We start from the raw sequence: 22,510 nt of genomic DNA on the forward strand, positions 1-22,510 counted from the left end.
CCTTAGCAAAGAGCCCCGAACCCCATGCTCCCGAAGCACCCCCCACAGAATACCACGGGGGACACGGTCGAATGCCTTCTCCAGATCCACAAAGCACATGTGGACTGGTTGGGCAAACTCCCATGAACCCTTGAGCACCCTATGAAGGGTATAGAGCTGGTCCAGTGTTCCGTGACCAGGACAAAAACCGCATTGTTCCTCCTGGATCCGAGGTTCGACTATTGGTCGAATTCTCCTCTCCAGTACCCTGGAGTAAACTTTCCCTGGGAGGCTGAGAAGTGTGATTCCCCTATAATTGGAGCACACTCTCTGGTCCCCTTTCTTAAAAAGAGGGACCACCACCCCAGTCTGCCACTCCAGAGGCACTGTCCCCGACCGCCACGCAATGTTGCAGAGGCATGTCAACCAAGACAGCCCCACAACATCCAGAGACTTGAGATCCTCAGGGCGGATCTCATCCACCCCCGGTGCCTTGCCACCAAGGAGCTTGCAAACCACCTCAGTGACTTCGGCTTGGGTAATGGACGAGTCCATCTCTGAGTCATCAGCCTCAGTCTCCTCAGTGGAAGACATGACGGTGGGATTGAGGAGATCCTCAAAGTATTCCTTCCACCGCCCGACAATGTCCCCAGTCGAGGTCAACAGCTCCCCACCCACACTGTAAAGTGTTGGCAGAGTACTGCTTCCCCCTCCTGAGGCGCCGGATGGTTTGCCAGAATTTCTTCGAGGCCAACCGATAGTCCTTCTCCATGGCCTCCCCGAACTCCTTCCAGTTCCGAGTTTTTGCCTCTGCAACTGCCCAAGCTGCAGCACTCCTGGCCTGCCGATACCCGTCAGCTGCCTCAGGAGTCCCGGAGGTCAACATGGCCCAATAGGACTCCTTCTTCAGCTTGACGGCATCCCTTACTTCCGGTGTCCACCACCGGGTTCGGGGATTGCCGCCACGACAGGCACCGGAGACCTTGCGGCCACAGCTCCGAACAGCTGCGTCCACAATGGAGGTAGAGAACATGGTCCACTCAGACTCAATGTCCCCCGCCTCCCTCGGAAGCTGGGAAAAGCTCTCCCAGAGGTGGGAGTTAAAAACCTCCCCAACAGAGTGCTCGGCCAGACGTTCCCAGCAGACCCTCACCATACGTTTGGGCCTGCCAGGTCTGTCCAGCTTCCTCCTCCGCCAGCAGATCCAACTCACCACCAGGTGCTGATCAGTTGACAGCTCAGCCCCTCTCTTCACCCGAGTGTCCAAGACATATGGCCGGAGATCAGATGAAACGACTACAAAGTCGATCATCGACCTCCAACCTAAGGTGTCCTGGTGCCACGTGCACTTATGGACACCCCTATGCTCGAACATGGTGTTCGTTATGGACAAACCGTGACTAGCACAGAAGTCCAATAACAAAACACCACTCGGGTTCAGATCGGGGAGGCCGTTCCTCCCAACCACGCCCCTCCAGGTGTCACTGTCGTCGCCCACGTGAGCATTGAAGTCCCCTAGTAGCACAATGGAGTCCTCAGTCTGAGCACCCCTCAGTACCTCTCACAGGGACTCCAAGAAGGCCGGATACTCTATACTGCTATTTGGCCCGTAGGCACAAACAACAGCAAGAGCCCTCTCCCCAATCCGAAGGCGCAGAGAGGCGACCCTCTCATTCACTGGGGTAAACTCCAACACATGGCAGCTGAGCTGGGGAGCTATAAGCAAGCCCACACCAGCCCGCCACCGCTCACCACGGGCGACTCCAGAGAAGTGGAAAGTCCAGCCCCTCTGAAGGAGCTGGGTTCCAGAGCCCAAGCTGTGTGTGGAGGTGAGCCCGACTATCTCTAGCCAGTACCTCTCAACCTCCCGCACAAGCTCAGGCTCTTTCCCCCCCAGTGAAGTGACATTCCATGTCCCAACAGCCAGCCGCTGTGTCCAGGGATCAGGTCGTCGAGGCCCCTGCCTTCGACTGCCACCCAATCCACACTGCACCAATCCCCTACTGCTACCTCTGTGGGTGGTGAACCCAAAGGAGGTCAGGCCCACATCACCTCTTTGGGCTGAGCCCGGCCGGGCCCCATGGGCAAAGGCCCGGCCACCAAGCGCTCGCATACGAGCCCCAACCCTGGGCCTGGCTCCAGGGTGGGGCCCCGGCTGTGTCATACCGGGCAACGTCACGGTCCTTGCTTTTTTCTTCATAGGGGTTTTTGGTGAACTGCTCTTGGTCTGGCATGTCACCTAGGACCTGTCTGCCTTGGGAAACCCTGACAGGGGCATAATGCCCCGGACAACATAGCTCCTAGGATCATTCAAGCACACAAACCCCTCCACCACAATAAGGTGGCAGTTCTAGGAGGGGCAAGAAGATAACGGAAGATACAACACAAAAGACCTAAGACAGTTGAGCAACTAGAATCCTACATTAGACAAGAATGGGTTAACATTCCTATCCCTAAACTTGAGCAACTTGTCTCCTCAGTCCCCAGACGTTTACAGACTGTTGTAAAGAGAAAAGGGGATCTCAGTGGTAAACATGGCCTTGTCCCAACTTTTTTGAGATGTGTTGTTGTCATGAAATTTAAAATCACCTAATTTTTTTCTTTCAATGATACATTTTCTCAGTTTAAACATTTGCTATGTCATCTGTGTTCTATTCTGAATAAAATATGGAATTTTGAAACTTCCACATCATTGCATTCCGTTTTTATTTACAATTTGTACTTTGTCCCAACTTTTTTTGGAATCGGGGTTGTATATGTACAGTGGGGTAAAAAAGTATTTAGTCAGCCACCAATTGTGCAAGTTCTCCCACTTAAAAAGATGAGAGAGGCCTGTAATTTTCATCACAGGTACACTTCAACTATGAGAGACAGAATGGGGGAAAGAATCCAGGAAATCACATTGTAGGATTTTTAATGAATTAATTGGTAAATTCCTCTGTAAAATAAGTATTTGGTCACCTACAAACAAGCAAGATTTCTGGCTCTCACAGACCTGTAACTTCTTCTTTAAGAGGCTCCTCTGTCCTCCACTCGTTACCTGTATTAATGGCACCTGTTTGAACTCGTTATCAGTATAAAAGACACCTGTCCACAACCTCAAACAGTCACACTCCAAACTCCACTATGGCCAAGACCAAAGAGCTGTCAAAGGACACCAGAAACAAAATTGTAGACCTGCACCAGGCTGGGAAGACTGAATCTGCAATAGGTAAGCAGCTTGGTGTGAAGAAATCAACTGTGGGAGCAATTATTAGAAAATGGAAGACATACAAGACCACTGATAATCTCCCTCGATCTGGGGCTCCACACAAGATCTCACCCCGTGGGGTCAAAATGATCACAAGAATGATGAGCAAAAATCCCAGAACCACATGGGGGGACCTAGTGAATGACCTGTAGAGAGCTGGGACCAAAGTAACAAAGGCTACCATCAGTAACACACTACGTCGCCAGGGACTCAAATCCTGCAGTGCCAGACGTGTCCCCCTGCTTAAGCCAGTACATGTCCAGGCCTGTCTGAATTTTGCTAGAGAGCATTTGGATGATCCAGAAGAGGATTGGGAGAATGTCATATGGTCAGATGAAACCAAAATAGAACTTTTTGGTAAAAACTCAACTTGTCGTGTTTGGAGGAGAAAGAATGCTGAGTTGCAGCCAAAGAACACCATACCTACTGTGAAGCATGGGGGTGGAAACATCATGCTTTGGGGCTGTTTTTCTGCAAAGGGACCAGGACGACTGATCCGTGTAAAGGAAAGAACGAATGGGGCCATGTATTGTGAGATTTTGAGTGAAAACCTCCTTCCATCAGCAAGGGCATTGAAGATGAAACTTGGCTGGGTCTTTCAGCATGACAATGATCCCAAACACACCGCCCAGGCAACGAAGGAGTGGCTTCGTAAGAAGCATTTCCAGGTCCTGGAGTGGCCTAGCCAGTCTCCAGATCTCAACCCCATAGAAAATCTTTGGAGGGAGTTGAAAGTCCGTGGTGCCCAGCGACAGCCCCAAAACATCACTGCTCTAGAGGAGATCTGCATGGAGGAATGGGCCAAAATACCAGCAACAGTGTGTGAAAACCTTGTGAAGATTTACAGAAAATGTTTGACCTCTGTCATTGCCAACAAAGGGTATATACATTGGTGCTTGAAAGTTTGTGAACCCTTTAGAATTTTCTATATTTCTGCATAAATATGAGCTAAAACATCATCAGATTTTCACACAAGTCCTAAAAGTAGATAAAGAGAACCCAGTTAAACAAATGAGACAAAAATATTATACTTGGTCATTTATTTATTGAGGAAAATGATCCAATATTACATATCTGTGAGTGGCAAAAGTATGTGAACCTTTGCTTTCAGTATCTGGTGTGACCCCCTTGTGCAGCAATAACTGCAACTAAACGTTTGCGGTAACTGTTGATCAGTCCTGCACACCGGCTTGGAGGAATTTTAGCCCATTCCTCCGTACAGAACAGCTTCAACTCTGGGATGTTGGTGGGTTTCCTCACATGAACTGCTCGCTTCAGGTCCTTCCACAACATTTCTATTGGATTAAGGTCAGGACTTTGACTTTGCCATTTCAAAACATTAACTTTATTCTTCTTTAACCATTCTTTGGTAGAACGACTTGTGTGCTTAGGGTCGTTGTCCTGCTGCATGACGCACCTTCTCTTGAGATTCAGTTCATGGACAGATGTCCTGACATTTTCCTTTAGAATTCGCTGGTATAATTCAGAATTCATTGTTCCATCAATGATGGCAAGCCGTCCTGGCCCAGATGCAGCAAAACAGGCCCAAACCATGATACTACCACCACCATGTTTCACAGATGGGATAAGGTTCTTATGCTGGAATGCAGTGTTTTCCTTTCTCCAAACATAATGCTTCTCATTTAAACTAAAAAGTTCTATTTTGGTCTCATCCATCCACAAAACATTTTTCCAATAACCTTCTGGCTTGTCCACATGAGCTTTACCAAACTGCAGACAAGCAGCAATGTTATTTTTGGAGAGCAGTTACTTTCTTCTTGCAACCCTGCCATGCACACCATTGTTGTTCAGTGTTCTCCTGATGGTGGACTCATGAACATTAACATTAGCCAATGTGAGAGAGGCCTTCAGTTGCTTAGAAGTTACTCTGGGATCCTTTGTGACCTCGCCAACTATTACACGCCTTGCTCTTGGAGTGATCTTTGTTGGTCGACCACTCCTGGTGAGGGTAACAATGGTCTTGAATTTCCTCCATTTGTACACAATCTGACTGTGGATTAGTGGAGTCCAAACTCTTTAGAGATGGTTTTGTTACCTTTTCCAGCCTGATGAGCATCAACAACACTTTTTCTGAAGTCCTCAGAAATCTCCTTTGTTCGTGCCATGATACACTTCCACAAACGTGTTGTGAAGATCAGACTTTGATAGATCCCTGTTCTTTAAATAAAACAGGGTGCCCACTCACACCTGATTGTCATCCCATTGATTGAAAACACCTGACTCTAATTTCACCTTCAAATTAACTGCTAATCCTAGAGGTTCACATACTTTTGCCACTCACAGATATGTAATATCAGATCATTTTCCTCCATAAATAAATGACCAAGTATAATATTTTTGTCTGATTTGTTTAACTGGGTTCTCTTTATCTACTTTTAGAACTTCTGTGAAAATCTGATGATGTTTTAGGTCATATTTATGCAGAAATATAGAAAATTCTAAAGGGTTCACAAACTTTCAAGCACCACTGTAACAAAGTATTGAAATGAACTTTTGTTATTGACCAAATACTTATTTTCCACCATAATTTGCAAATAAATTCTTTAAAAATCAGACAATGTGATTTTCTGGATTTTTTCCCCCCTCATTTTGTCTTTCATAGTTGAGGTATACCTATGATAAATTACAGGCCTCTCATCTTTTTAAGTGGGAGAACTTGCACAATTGGTAACTGACTAAATACTTTTTTGCCCCACTGTATATTAATATACACACACAAAATATATATATATATACACACACACAATATATGTGTGTGTATTTTTTATATATATTATACTGTGTGTGTATATATATATATATATATATATATATATATATATATATATATATACACACAAAATACATACGTATATATAAATAAAATATACAGTTTATACACACTACACACGTGTGTATATTTTATATATATGTATATATTAATAAATACACACAATATCTATATATAATGTATGTGTGTGTATATATATATATATATATATACACACACACACGCACAAATAAAACACGTGTGTGTGTATGTGTTTGTGTGTATATATATATATATATATATATATATATATATATATATAATATAAATAAACACACTTGTTTTATTTGTGTGTGTATATATATATATATATATAAATACATACATATAAATAAAATATACAGTATACACACACTACACACACACATATATATATATATATATATATATATATATATATATATATATATATATATATATATGTGTGTGTGTGTGTAGTGTGTGTATACTGTATATTTTATTTATATATATGTATTACATTTTATATATATATATAAGATTCTACCTGTAATGTGCAATTTTTCCGAGCCTCTCAATAAGGCAATTTTTCTATACTCTTTCACAGTAGATAATGCAAATAGCCCTCCGTGTTTAATCCTTTGTTTGTCTAATTTTTATTTCAGTTTTATTTGTTTTGTTTGACATTTTCTTGCTACTGTAACACGTGAATTTCCCCAATGTGGGATGAATAAAGTGAATCTAATCTAATAGTCTTTAAGGTGTGTTCTTTTGGGGTAAGCAGCAGCAGTGAAATCTGGAGGATATGTTAGGACACTGGCTTTTTTCCAAAAGGATGGCAATATAAACCAACAGTCTGTCCAAAGTGTGTGTGTGGTGGTAGTGGTTGGGGGAGTTGGAAGCAAGTTAAAATCTCACCTCCTGCCAAAACATGGCTCATCTCAAATATAAATAGTAAAATAAATGAAAATAAAAAGGCAAAACAAAGAGTATATCTTAAAGTAAGAGTTTTGTTTTCAAGCTCCTGACACGCTGTGAGCAATTGGTGGAAAGTTCCATGAAAATGTGCTGAATAGTTTCAAAAGTGTACTTGTGTTCTTTTGGGAACTGCATGTTCAAGGCATAGAGCAGGCCAAACAGGTAGGCAAATGCAGTGAGGAGGTCTGGAAGATCTGTGAGAACAATGGTTCCCTCCAGCACAATGGCAATATTGATGACTGTAGGCACATCATCTTTGAGAACAGTGAGCACACCCATCTGGACACCTCTGGTCTGTTCCTCTGGATCAGTTGCCTGTTAAAAGTATAAAGATACTGCTGTTTGACAGAAACTAATAAAAATAAAGTGCAATGTGTATGATTTCCTTTCAGCTATCCACTTACTAAATATTCTTAACAGGACCAATGTTTATCATGATATTGTATATATGTTTTAACATGGAAAGAGTTAAAAAAAAAGCAGAAGGTTAGGCTCCCTTAATCCAAAGTTTTATTTCATTAGGTTCCCATGTACGGTAAAAATTTTTAAATGGGAACCTAATGAAACAAGACATTAGATTAAGGGAGACTAAGTGTATGGACCTACTGTTTTTTCATCTCTTTCCATGTTAAAATGTATCTACGGTCTCATAATAAACATTAGTCCTTTGGTGAAATACAGAAAGAGTGGTCGTAAGATAGTGTACTCACCAGGCATGTCACAAAAAGCTTCTTAGAATTTCATGGAGAAATATGGGAAGACCTTCCAAAACAGTTCTCCTTCAATGCTGTGCAATGTCAGATGCCTCAGAATTAAGGTGGGGTGGGGAGGTAAATTAGTTAGCATTGTGAATGTAACAGAATTTCAGCATATTAAAAGCAAAACACTGTCAGTTTTCAATTGTAGGCTGTATTTCTGCATGGACACGATTCAAATTTTCCCGTAAAGAGAATTACGTCAGTAGCTGCCTTCTAGAGTTTGACCGTTGTTCTTGTTTATGGCTGAAACCACGAACAGTGGTCAAACTCTAGAAGGCAGTTACCAACATAATGTTCTCTTTACAGGAATGTTTGGGAATGAGTCTTGCCCATGCAGAAATATAGCCTACAATTAAACCGCTGGTGTTTTGCTTTAAGGTAGTCTGCAGTTGTGACTGGTGCTGGCTGGCAGATAAAACAGTTTCTGCTGTTAATTTATTTTAAGTTGCAAACAAACATAGTAAACATAGCACCAATTAAGATAATCTCTACCTGTTCATCAAGTTTTTCCAAGAGATCTTCCATGTCTTTACAAAAGGCACCTTTCCTGGCATGATACAGTTTCTGGAGATGAGAGGAGTACTTCTCTAGGGCTGCTTTAAAGGTTCCCAACAGTTCTTTGGTGGTGACACTGTTGAACTCCTGGTAGATCTGTACAACACAAATGCCAAACAAGCGACACAAATTTTAATGCTTTCAGAAGTACATTCAGACATTCAGTTCAGAAATTCAATAAGTTATTGTTCCAAATCAGCAAGCAGAACTTAACCAAACCTCTCCATTATAAAGGAATATCTTGCCTGTTCTTGAAGGAAGAGACCTGGCCATCTTTCCTGAACTTCCAAGACCATGGGTTCCACCTGCACAATCTCCGAAGGGAGAAAGTGACTTCCATCTTTTGTCTGAGTTCCATGTCTTTCCCTTTCTTTTTCATCTCACTGACCAGGATGCATCTCAAATCTTCTAGTGCATCATCATTTAAAGTTCTCAGGATGATCTGGCATGTGACCATCTCTCCATGCTTTTTTTTTCCTCAAAGAAAACCTGCTGTGTCATCACCCCTTCCTCTTTTGTTGACATTAACCTCATTACAGCCAGCTTGGCACAGTTTTGATCTGAAGTTTCCAAGCTTGTACTTAATGCTGGTTGTCCAGCCAGCGTATCCAGAGCCAGTACCTGGTTCCTTAAGACATGGATATTTGTTAAGTTCAGAGGCAACAGATTCACATTTGTCAGGGTAGGCTTTCACAGCAAATATTTGTTGTGCCAACTTGTCTAGGGGCGGCACGGTGGTGTAGTGGTTAGCGCTGTCGCCTCACAGCAAGAAGGTCCTGGGTTCGAGCCCCGGGGCCGGCGAGGGCCTTTCTGTGTGGAGTTTGCATGTTCTCCCCGTGTCCGCGTGGGTTTCCTCCGGGTGCTCCGGTTTCCCCCACAGTCCAAAGACATGCAGGTTAGGTTAACTGGTGACTCTAAATTGACCGTAGGTGTGAATGTGAGTGTGAATGGTTGTCTGTGTGTCAGCCCTGTGATGACCTGGCGACTTGTCCAGGGTGTACCCCGCCTTTCGCCCATAGTCAGCTGGGATAGGCTCCAGCTTGCCTGCGACCCTGTAGAAGGATAAAGCGGCTAGAGATAATGAGATGAGATGAACTTGTCTAGGATCTCCATTTTCATATCTCTAGTTACCTGTAGACCTTTCCCATCTTTTGCATACACCTCATTCCCTTTATGGAGTTTCAGCTCCACATGATATGAGAACCTTGGGATTGGAAAAGGTTTAGGCCACTGAGAGATACTTCGCCAACAGGGCCGAGTAACAGAGGATAGGCTGGGGGTGGGCACTGGAGAACTCATGCCAGCTGTATCAAAGGAAGAGGTGGAAAATGAACAGGATAGTACTTGGGAAAGTGGTGTGGATGGGGACCCAATACTGCTCCAAAGAATGTGCAAGACAGCTTTTTCTTTAGGCAACTCTGCAATATCAATCAGATTGCAGACTGCTTGGCCAAAATCTGGGTCTTCATATTGTAGACAGAAATCCCCTTCAAGTCTTTCCTGTAGTTCATTATACAGGTGCTCCAGAGATTCAGGGGCACTGGTTAGCTGAACCTTCCAAATGAGTTTGGGGTTTATGTGAACAAGCAGTAACATAGCCTGTGGAAAAAAAAAAAACCACTCCTTTCAGCCAAGATCATGCATGACACTGAAAGTTATATGGCAATAGTATTAAATGCATGGACCTATTCACACTTCCCCAACATCACAATGGAAACATGCATCACTGGAAAGTCAGTAGTTCGAAATGGCATAACATGAGTGCAATCTCCTTTCAAGGTCATCAAATCTAAAATATCACATCTAGAATACATACCATTTTATATTCAATGCAGCAGGCACGCCCTTGGTCACCAGCATTCCAGCAACTGTGTAGAGGGCCAAAGGATGGTGTAGGACTCCCTATGTGTGGGTGGAGCACAGAGGACGGCAGGACAGAGATCAGGTTTTTAACTTGGATTTATTGCCACACTTTTCAGTCTAACAATAAACAATCTAGCGCAGACACACACACACACAACCGGCGTCTGGTTCAGGGATGAGCCCCTTCTGCTCTCGCTCTCCCTCCTCATATAGGGCGCGGTCCCTGGGAAGACACACAAACACAGGTTAATTGCTCTCAGGTGTAGTGATTCTGCCACTTACCTTCCCTGACTCCGCCCTCCTGTCACAGATCGGCACTTGACCATGCCCCCGCTGCCACATACCCCCACCGCCCGACTCAGGCCGGGCGGCCGTCCGGCCTGCAGCCGACTCCCCCCCCCCCCCTTGATGGGAGAGGAAGTCCGCGCCCCCGGCCTGTGGACCACCTTGAAATTAAAGGGTTGGAGCGCCAGATACCAACGGGTGATCCGCGCGTTGGCATCTTTCATGTGGTGGAGCCACTGGAGGGGCACGTGGTCCGAACAGAGGGTGAAAGGGCGCCCCAGCAGGTAGTACCGGAGGGCGAGAACCGCCCACTTGATGGCCAAACACTCTTTCTCTATTGTGCTGTAGCGCCCCTCACGCACCGACAGCTTCCTGCTGATATACAGGACCGGGCGGTCCTCCCCCTCCACCTCCTGGGACAAAACCGCCCCCAGCCCTCTGTCCAACGCATCGGTCTGCAACATAAAAGGGAGAGAAAAGTCAGGGGAGTGTAGAAGTGGCCCCCCACACAGTGCAGCCTTTACCTCTGAGAAAGCCCGCTGGCATTGCTCCGTCCACTGGACCGGATCTGGTGCCCCCTTTTTAGTGAGATCAGTCAGCGGGCTGGTGACGTCCGAATAATTAGGTATAAACCTATGATAATAGCCAGCCAGCCCCAGGAACTGTCTCACCCCCTTTTTGGTCTTGGGCCTCGGGCAGGCCGCAATTGCTGCCGTCTTATTAATTTGGGGACGCACCTGCCCGTTGCCCAAGTGGAAGCCCAGATACCGTACTTCCACCCACCCAATCGCACACTTCTTTGGGTTGGCTGTGAGCCCCGCTCGCCTCAGCGACCTAAGGACGGCTCTCAGATGTTCAAGGTGCCGCTGCCAGTCATTACTATAGATGATGATGTCATCCAAATACGCGGCCGCATAAGTGGCGTGAGGGCGGAGGACTCTGTCCATCAGCCGCTGAAACGTAGCGGGTGCCCCAAACAGCCCAAACGGAAGGGTGACGAATTGGTGTAAACCAAACGGTGTGGAAAAGGCCGTTTTTTCTCGGGATAGTGGAGTCAAGGGGATCTGCCAATATCCCTTCGTCAAATCCAGTGTCGAATAAAAGCGAGCAGTGCCGAGTCAGTCGAGCAACTCATCAATATGAGGCATTGGGTACGCGTCGAATTTAGACACCGCATTGACTTTTCTATAGTCCACACAGAACCGGACCGAGCCGTCGGCCTTGGGTACCAAGACCACCGGGCTGCTCCAGTCACTGTGGGACTCCTCAATGATGCCCATTTCGAGCATGGTCTGAAGTTCTTCCCGAACCACCTTTTTTTTGTGTTCAGGTAGCCTGTAAGGGCGGCTATGCACTACCACCCCCGGGGGTGTCTCTATGTGGTGCTCTATGAGGTTAGTGCGACCGAGCAGGGGCGAGAACACATCCAAAAACTCGGTCTACAACTGGGCGACCTCCGTGAGTTGGGTCGGGGAGAGGTGGTCTCCACAGGGGACCGGAGAGGTACGTGATGCCAATGCTCCTTTTTGAACCTCCGGCCCCAGCTCCGCCTTCTCCAGAACCACCGACACCAACGCCACGGGAACCTCCTCATTCCAGAGTTTAAGTAGATTGAGGTGGTAAATCTGTAGCGCCCCACCCCTGTCTGTTCGCCTCACCTCATAGTCGACGTTCCCGACTCGCTGTGTGACCTCAAAGGGTCCTTGCCACTTGGCGATCAATTTGGAGCTCGACGTGGGCAACAGTACGAGTACTTTATCTTCCGGTGTGAACTCTCTAAGGCGCGTACCCTTGTTGTACAGGCGGGCTTGCCGTTCCTGGGCCTGCCGCAAATTCTCCTGAGTTAGGTGGGTGAGCGTGTGGAGTTTTGTGCGCAGGTCCATAACGTACTGAATTTCGTTCTTGCTTTGTGAAGGTCCCTCCTCCCAATTTTCCCGCAGCACGTCCAGGATGCCGCGCGGCTTACGCCCATATAATAATTCGAACGGGGAGAACCCCGTGGAGGCTTGGGGGACCTCTCGCACTGAGAACAGCAAGGGTTCGAGCCACTTATCCCAATTACATGCGTCCTCACTTACGAATTTCTTAATAATATTTTTGAGGGTGCGGTTGAACCGTTCCACTAAACCGTACATTTGTGGGTGATATACGCTGGTGCGGATCAGCTTAATCCCCAATAACCCATACAGTTTGCACAGTGTTCGTGACATAAACGTAGTGCCTTGATCAGTCAGAATCTCTTTCGGGATTCCAACTCAGGAGATGACGTGGAAGAGTGCCTCTGCAATACTGCGTGCTGAGATATTGCGCAGAGGCACTGCTTCCGGGTATCGCGTTGCATAGTCCACCAGAACTAATATAAAGCGGTACCCTCGTGCTGACCGATCTAATGGCCCGACGAGATCCATCCCAATTCTCTCAAACGGGGTCTCGATTAACAGTAGAGGGTGCAAAGGCGCTTTTGGAATGGCTGCTGGATTTACTAACTGGCTTTCGCGGCATGCCGTACACCACCTACGGACATCGCCGCAAATCCCCGGCCAATAGAATCGGGCCATTATTCAGGCTAGTGTTTTATCCTGCCCTAAGTGTCCAGCTATGGGATTAAAGTGAGCCGCCTGGAATACCAATTCCCAGTGGCTCTTTGGAATCAAAAGCTGCGTGACTCGCTCTTTAGTTTGAGTGTCCTGCATCACTCGGTATAATCTATCTTTCATAATCGCGAAGTAGGGGAAGGACGGGGTGGCGTTCGGCGGGAGCGTTTGACCATCGATTACTCTCACTTGGTCAAACGCATGCTGCAGAGTCTCGTCTCGCGACTGCTCTAATGGGAAATCCGCTAGGGATTCCCCGATAGAGAGAGGAGGAGCCGGCGGCTCCTCACTCTGACGCGGAGATGACGTAGACGGCTCTGTGACAGCTGCTCCCACCAAAGCGACACCGGGACCTCCCCCTGTCAACTGGCAGGACCCACTCTCTACTAGGCGCGTCATTAAACCCCGAAATCCCGGCCAATCAGTCCCCAAAATTAAAGAGTGGGTAAGGCGAGGATTAACCGCCGCCTTCACTATAAATTTTTCCCCTCTGAAAATAATGTGGACCGACACCAAAGGGTAGCGGTGAACATCCCCGTGCACACACAACATCTTCACCCCTTGTGCTCCCCCCAATGCCTCGTTTTGAACCAGGCTTTGGCGAATTGAGGTCTGATTACAACCAGAATCCACCAACGCCTGATATGTAGCCCCTTGGATACTCACCGGTATGCGATACGCTCCAGCCCGATCGAGGGCGGCCTCTGGCGTGTCGGGGATCCGAACCACCGCGCCCACTTCCATTGCTGTGCACTGCTGTTGAAGGTGGCCTGGTTCCCCGCAGTGCCAGCAAACCGGCCTGGGCTTTCCCTCTGCACCGGTGATCTGGGGCTCACTCACCTGAGGTGGGGGAGAGACAGACACAGAAGGGAGAAACAGGAGGGCACCGCAGGTGCGGCGGGCCGGCTGGGGTGGTGCCGGCCCCCGCCTCCGCGGTGGGGGAACGGGGCAAGGACGGGACACAGGAGGAGGGGGAGAGAGAGAGAGAGAGAGAGAGAAGAGGAGAGAAGAGATGATGTCATCTGCCGTCCTGCCGCCGGGACAGCCGCCAGATGATCCTCCGCCAGCTCGACTGCCTGATCCAGCGACGCCGGGTGGTGGCACTGGACCTACTCTGCGGTTCCTGCTGGTAAGCGGGCGATGAACTGTTCCAGTACCACCTGGTTGATGATTCCCTTGGCATCGTGATCGTCGGCCCTCAGCCACCGCCAGCAGGCGTCCCGGAGCTGCTGGTCGAACGAGAACGGCCGGCCGACTTCCTCCAATTGCAGCGTGCGGAAGTGCTGGCGCTGTTGTTCCGGTGTGCACCCCACGCGCTGGAGGACGGCCCGGCGGAGGTCCGCGTAGGCCAGCCGGCGGTCGGCGGGGAGCTGTAGCGCGGCCAGCTGTGCCTCTCCCGTGAGCAGGGGGAGGAGGCGCGCCGCGCACTGCTCCATCGGCCACCCCGAGGCTTCGGCGACCTCTTCAAACAACGGGAGGAAAGCCTCGGGGTTGTCCTGCGGGCCCATCTTGGTGACAGTGAGGGGAGATGGGCCCGCGGCCGGAGCGCTTGTGGGCCCTGCCGACGCGAGGAGATGCCGGAACGCCTTGCGATCTTCCTGCTGGGCCAGCACCAGGGCTTCGAAGCGCTGCTCTTGTTCCTTTCGGAGTGTGACGAGCGCCTGGTGCTGGCTTTGCTGAGCCATGGCGAGGGCGTGGACCAGGTCGGCGAACGGGGAGGATTCCATGGGGCTGCTGGGTTGGCGCTCCACTTTCCCGGGTTTCGGCACCACTGTAGGACTCCCTATGTGTGGGTGGAGCACAGAGGATGGCAGGACAGAGATCAGGTTTTTAACTTGGCTTTATTGCCACACTTTTCAGTCTAACAATAAACAATCTAGCGCAGACACACACAACCAGCGTCTGGTTCAGGGATGAGCCCCTTCTGCTCTCGCTCTCCCTCCTCATATAGGGCGCGGTCCCTGGGAAGACACACAAACACAGGTTAATTGCTCTCAGGTGTAGTGATTCTGCCACTTACCTTCCCTGACTCCGCCCTCCTGTCACAGACCGGCGCTTGACCACGCCCCAGCTGCCACAGATGGTAATCATTCAGAGTCTCTGGATCCAGGATTTCTAGATCTGTGTAGCAACTGTCAATAAGTTGGTAAGACCTTGTGGCAGCGGGGGCGTGGTCAAGCACCAGTCTGTGACAGGAGGGTGGAGCCGGGGAAGGTGAGTGGCAGAATCGAGACCTGCTCGAACAATGTGATGAAAGCCTCGGGGTCGTCCTGCGGGCCCATCTTGGTCACGGTGAGGGGAGACGGGCCCGCGGCCGAGGCGCTGGTGGACCCCGCCGACGCGAGGAGACGCCGGAACGCCTCTCGATCTTCCTGCTGGGCCAGCACCAGGGCTTCAAAGCGGCGCTCCTGCTCCTTTCGGAGCGTGACGAGTGCCTGGTGCTGGCTCTGCTGAGCCGTGGCGAGGGCGTGGACCAAGTCCGCGAACGGGGAGGATTCCATGGGGCTGCTGTGTTGGTGCTCCACCTTGTCCCAGGTTTCAGCACCACTGTAGCGCGTATCGAGCGTGGGTGGAGCACAGAGGACGGCAGGACAACGTTTGGAGGCAGACAGGCGATTTATTTTTACAACTTTTCAGTATCTCACTCATTCATTCACACGCACACACTTGTCTGGTCCCGGGTTGCGCTCCCTCTCCTCTCTCTCTGCCTCCTTAAATAGGGAGCGGTTACTGGGAAAACACACACACACAAACACAGGTTAATTATCCTCAGGTGTCGCGATTCTGCCACTCACCTTCCCCGGCTCCACCCTCCTGTCACAGACCGGCGCTTGACCACGCCCCCGCTGCCACACTGGTATAATTCAGAATTCATTGTTCCATCAATGATGGCAAGCTGTCCTGGCCCAGATATAGCAAAACAGGCCCAAACCATGATACTACCACCACATTTCACAGATAAGATAAGGTTCTTATGCTGGAATGCAGCGTTTTCCTTTCTCCAAACATAACACTTCTCATTTAAACCAAAAAGTGCCATTTAGATAAGATAGATAATGCCCTTTATTGTCACTAGTCACATGTACCAGCGAAATTAGCCATCAACCTACCCGTACATATACAACATACAATTGACATAGGGTAGACAGGACAGGAAGACAGGGATAAAGATAAAAAGGAAACACAACATGAGGAGGGATAAGGAAAAAAGAACACCCCCCCCCCCACTATGCTCCTTTCAGGAGTACAGTGTGGGAACATTTAAAAAAAAAAACTTTGCATAAGCACAACTACAACACAGGTACACTTTAAACACAGGACTTGAGGGGGGGAGTAAGGGGTAAGGGAGGTAATCCAGCGCAAGCAAGCAGCCGTCCACTCCTGCAGCCATGAATGCGCTGGTCACGCACCCGCTTGTCACACTGGGGGTAAAAATGGCGACCGCAGAGAGTTAGAGAGGAATGCGAGGAATGAGAGTGTCTCCCAGCATTGACCTTCAGGGGGAAATGTTTTCTCAGCAACGGCCTAAAACAAGGCCGGTTCTGTCTCAGGGCGCTGAATGTTGATAAGATATGAATTGTTTGGTCTTTCCAGATGCAGTCTTTGCACGTCCTCACCGCTCGTCCATATCTGTCCATTCTGTCCATTCTATTCAAATTGATCTCCGAAAAATGTATTCCTTGCAAAGCTGAAAGCTGCTCCGAGATAACAACCATTTTGTGGTTCAAGACAAAATGAGACCATTTTGGTCTCATCCATCCACAAAACATTTTTCCAATAGCCTTCTGGCTCATCCACATTATCTTTAGCAAACTGCAGACAAGCAGCAATGTTCTTTTTGGAGAGCAGTGGCTTTCTCCTTGCAACTCTGCCATGCACACAATTGTTGTTCAGTGTTCTCCTGATGGTGGACTCATGAACATTAGCCAATGTGAGAGAGGCCTTCAGTTGCTTAGAAGTTACCCTGGGGTCCTTTGTAACCTCACTGACTATTACGGTACATGCCTTGCTCTTGGAGTGATCTTTGTTGGTTGACCATTCCTGGGGAGGGAAACAATGGTCTTGAATTTCCTCCATTTGTACACAATCAGGAAATCCAGTCGAGAATGCAGCTTGCGTCCAATGAACAGCATTGCTGGGGTTTCCTTTGTTGTTGCATGGGGGGTATTGCGGTAGGTCAGGAGGAATGTATCTAGACGCTGTTGCACTGATATAGTTCCTCTGGAAGATTTCAGAGCACATTTGAATGTTTGCACAAAGCGCTCTGCCAAGCCATTGGAGGCAGGGTGGTACGGCGCTGAGCGAATGTGTTTGACTCCATTGGATTTCAGAAACATGCTGAATTCTTCAGAGCAGAACTGAGGTCCATTGTCGCTTACAAGACTGTGTGGAATGCCATAGCGACTAAAAAGTCCCCTAAGCACTTGGATGGTCTTGCTGGATGTGGTGCTATCCATGATGTGCACCTCGGGCCATTTGGAGTGTGCATCCACTGTGACTAGGTACATATGTCCTTCAAATGGACCAGCAAAGTCCACATGTATACGTTCCCAAGGACTGGATGGCCACATCCACGGGTGTAATGGTGCTAGACCAGGGTCTTTCTGCACACGCTGACATGAGTGACATGACTTTGCTTGGTGCTCGATCTGGGTGTCGGTGCCGGGCCACCAAATGTAGCTGCGCGCTAAACTCTTCATCCTCACTACACCTGGGTGTGCTGAGTGCAGCTTTTTCAACACACGGGGGCGCAGCGTGGGTGGCACAATCACTCTCAAGCCCCACATGATGCATCCGTGTTGCACAGTGAGATCGTGGCGGCGCAGGAGATAGGGTGACAGCTCATCACCTGCATCCTTTGCAGTTGGAAAACGGCCAGTTGTGACCATTTCCATGACACGAGACAGGGTGGAGTCAGACATGGTGTGATGCTTGATCTCTGTGTTGCTGACTGGTAATGTGTCCAACTGTGACGTGTAGAATACCTCCACTGCACCTTGTTTCTCACTGGGTGCATGAGGAAGCGGTAACCTTGACAGTCCATCAGCGTTGGCATGTAGGGAACCTTTCCTGTACTCAATGGTGTAATTGTGAGCAGACAGTAGGAGCTCCCAGCGTTGCATGTGAGCTGCAGCCATGGATGGTGTGCTTTTCACTGGACTGAGGATGGTTGTTAGCGGGCGATGGTCAGTGAGTAGAGTGAATGTGTTACTATAAAGGTACTGGTGGAACTTGCGTACTCCAAAGACTATCGCCAACACCTCCTGCTCGAGCTGAGCGTAGTTTCGTTCCGCTTTGCTGAGAGTTCTTGATGCATAGGCTATAGGTTTTTCATCGCCATCCAGCATGACATGTGAGAGCACAGCTCCGATCCCACAGGGTGAAGCATCGCAAGCGAGGCGGAGAGGCAGCTCAGGATTGTAGTGTGTGAGCACCTCTTGTGATACCAGGAGTGCTTTAGCTTTCTGGAACACTGATGCACAAGCTGACGTCCACTGCCATTTCTTTTCTTTGTTGAGCAGTTCATTCAACGGCTTAAGCACAGTGGCCAGGTCAGGGATAAAGCGTCCATAATAATTAAGCATTCCTAAGAACGAGCGAAGTTGACTTACATCGCCTGGTGCTGGTGCCTCCATGATGGCACGTACCTTCTCAGGTGATTTGTGGAGCCCAGCAGCGTCGATGATATGGCCCAGGTATTCCACAGACTCCTAGAAGAAGAGACGTTTCTCTTGCTTGAGGTGCAGGCCGTATTCCTCTAACCTGCCGAGGACAGCATCCAGGGTTTTCAGGTGTGTTTGTTCATCAGGACCACTGACAAGGATGTCGTCCAGGTAACAGTGAGTATGTGGCAGTCCGAGGAGCACCTGGTCCATTGCCTTCTGGAACAAGGCGGGCGATGACGCTACACCAAACGGTAAGCGGTTGAAGCAGAAAAGTCCTTTCTGTGTCGATATGGTCAGCAGCTTCTTGGAGCTCTCTTCTACTTCCATCTGTAGATACGCATTGGATAGATCCAGCTTACTGAAGCATTGACCTCCAGCGAGAGAAGCGAACAAGTCCTCAATACGTGGGATTGGGTACTTGTCGATGCAAAGAGCTGGGTTGAGGGTGACTTTGAAATCCCCGCAGAGTCTCACCATGCCGTCTTTTTTATTGACGGGCACCACTGGCGTAGCCCAGTCACTATGCGCCACAGGTGAGATGACGCCAAGCTCAGTGAGATGTTTCAGCTCAGCCTCCACTCACGGTCAAAGAGCATATGGCACGTTACGTGGTGGGCAGAATTTGGGCACACTGTTTGGTCTTAGAGTGAGTCTGGCTTTCATTCCTTTCATGGTGCCTAACTTATTGGAGAAAACAGCGGAGTGTCTCTTTAACACAGTCTCTAAGCTGTCTGTCTGTCTTTCCTCAATGGCATGTACAGTCTGTAAGTCTCTCCAATTCAGTTTAATGGTTCTCAGCCACTCCCTACCAAACAATGGCGGAGCATCCACCTTCACCATGTACAGTGGCAAGTCAGCACGTTGCTTGTTTAAGTCCACTTGCACTTTAATGACTCCTTCTGGTGCCAAAGGCTCTCCTGTGTATGTCTTTAGCATGATTGCAGAGGGAATTTGTGCAGCTTTCGTTTGTACAGTTCCCAAGGAATCAATGGCACAGCAGCCCCTGTATCTAATTCCATCTCCGTTTTCTTTCCATTGACTGTTGGCCTTACTGATATGCGTGAATATTTTCCTTTCTGAGACATGACATACAGTCCCAAGTCACTATCACTGTCTGATTTCATTCCTTCACTTTCATTCGCCTCGATGTGATGGATTTTTTTCTTTTTATCTTTCACACTGCATTTGTTTGCATGGCTTTTCTGTTCAGGCTTTCCATCTTTCTGTTTATGTTCTCTTTTGTGACTGCTTTTTGCTTTACTCCTGCACATTCGTTTCGTGTGGCCTTTCCTCCCGCACTGGTGACATTCACGGTCTTTGTACCAGCAGTCATCATCAGTATGATTTGCTTTCCCACAGCAGCAACATTTCTCACTTTGCGGAAACACCGCATTCACTTTCAGGGAGCTGCTTAACTGCTGCACGTCGCGTGCTGCTGTCTCTGCTGACACTGCATGTTCAATTGCTTTCTTGAACGTAAGATCTTTCTCAGTCAAAAGGCGCTTCTGCACAGTTTTTCATTTTAATCCACATACAAATCTGTCTCTCAGAGTGTCCTCTAAGTAAGCCCCAAACTCGCAGTGTTCCGAAAGTCTCTTGAGCACTGCCACATACTGTGCTACCATCCCTCCTTGCTACCATCCCTCCTTCCCCCTGATTTTGCTTGTGGAACCTGAACCTTTCAGCTATAACAAGCGGTTTCGATGCGAAGTGATCTTGCAGCACAGTCACTATCTGTTCATAAGTCTTTGCACCAGGTGCCACGGGAGCTACCAAACTGCGGAGTAGTCCGTACGTTTTAGGTCCCATTACACTGAACAGCACTGAAACTTTCTTAGCTGCTTGTATGTCATTAGCCAAAACATAATGTTCAAAACGTTCAATATACGTTGTCCATTGCTCACCAGACTCATCAAAAGCATCCATATGTCCAATTATTCCAGCCAAAATGCATCTTTCTGGAATTACTTGCACTATAGGAGCACTCGAAGCACTCGAAGCATTCGAAGGAGCACTCGCTGTACTGGGGTCATCCGAGGAAGAGTGGCTCATTGTTGACTAGCACACTAGCTATCCAAAACGTGGGTGTTCTTTTCAGTCCAAACTTGCACAAAACTGACTTTACTTCCACAGCCAGTCGATGAGAAGTGTTCCGGACTACACGACTCGTCGCCAATTTATGCTATGTTGCTCCCTTATAGTGTAACTAAGTAAACAATGTTACCCGACACACAGAGCACGGAGGACACGCTTCTTGCTGGTTCACTCACTTTTTTTATTGTCCTGTTCTGCTAGTGGTTACATGCAGTATCCCTATATGCCCTAGTGGCGGCCTGCCCTCTTGTGGTAACTATTGGTATGGCATATATCTAGGTTCATACATAACAGAATCCATACCAACTCCTTCTGCGCCAATGATGTACCCCAAAAAGGAGATCTGATGCAAGCATTGGAGAACTGATCTGACATGTTCCAGATGGTTCTTATCGGGAGAGTAGATCATTAATATATACACCATCACAAACTTGCCCAGCATGTCCTGTAGCACATCATTAATAAAACACTGAAATATGCTTGGTGCTGAAGAAAGGCTATAAGGCATTAACTGGTACTTAAAATGGCCAGCGGTAGTGCTGAAGGTGGTCTTCCATTCATCACCCTCTTTGATTCTGACCAGGTTGGAGGCACTGTGCAGGTCAGGTTTGGAGAAGAGCTTGGCAGTATAAAGTTGTTCTAAAGCTGAGGGGACCAGTGGAAGAGGATAGGAGTATTTGACAAAGATCTGATTGAGTCCTCTAAAGTCTATGCAGGGTTGGAGACTTCCACCTTTTTTCTCCACAAAGAAGAACCCCACTGATGCTGGTGACTTTGACAGATGTATGTACCCCTGCTTGAGGGCCTCTTGGATGTATTCCTCCATGACCGTCTGTTCCTTCTGAGAAAGGGGTAAATATGACTGCATGGAGGTGACATTCCTGGCAGAAGATTGATGGCACAGTCGTATGGACAATGTGGTGGTAGGCCACAAGCTTTACCCTTGCTAAAGACTTCCTTCAGGTCTGAACAGAGGGTGAAGGGGCATCCCAGCAGATAGTAGCAGAAGGCGAGGACCACCCACTTGATGGCTAGGCACTCTCTCTCGATGGTGCTGTAGCACCCCTCACACACCAACAGCTTTCTGCTGATATACAGCATTGGATGATCCTCCCCCTCCAGAGACAAAACAGCCCCCAGCCCTCTGTCCGACGCATCCATCTGCAACATAAAGAGGAGAGAAAAGTCAGGGGAGTGTAACAGTGGCCCCCACACAGTGCAGCCTTCACCTCCGAGAAAGCCCGCTGGCATTGTTCCGTCCACTGGACCAGATCTGGTGCCCCCTTTTTAGTGAGATCAGTCAGGGGGCTGGTGACATCCAAATAATTAGGTATAAACCTACGATAGTAGCCAGCCAGCCCCAGGAACTGTCTCACCCCCTTTTTGGTCTTGAGCCTCGGGCAGGCCGCAATCGCTGCTGTCTTGTCAATTTGGGGACGCACCTGCCCATTGCACAAGTGGAAGCCCAGATACCGTACTTCCACCTGCCTAATCGCACACTTCAGGTTGGCCGTGAGACCCGCTCGCCTCAGCGACCTAAGGACAGCCCTTAGGTGTTCTAAATGCCATGGCCAGTCATTACTATAGATTATGATATCATCCAAGTACGCGGCCGCATAGATGGTGTGGGGGCGGAGGACCCTGTCCATAAGCCGCTGGAACGTAGCGGGCACCCCAAACAGCCCAAAAGGAAGTGTAAC

At 48.4% G+C, this 22,510-nt stretch overlaps 1 pseudogene; it reads right to left on the minus strand.

The window, feature by feature from the left end:
- Positions 1-7,013: 7,013 nt before the first annotated feature.
- LOC132882626 (uncharacterized protein K02A2.6-like) lies at positions 7,014-21,636 on the minus strand (annotated as a pseudogene).
- Between the last annotated feature and the right edge of the window lie 874 nt (positions 21,637-22,510).

This window comes from Neoarius graeffei, chromosome 3 (assembly GCF_027579695.1).
Source record: "Neoarius graeffei isolate fNeoGra1 chromosome 3, fNeoGra1.pri, whole genome shotgun sequence".
Taxonomy (NCBI): domain Eukaryota; kingdom Metazoa; phylum Chordata; class Actinopteri; order Siluriformes; family Ariidae; genus Neoarius; species Neoarius graeffei.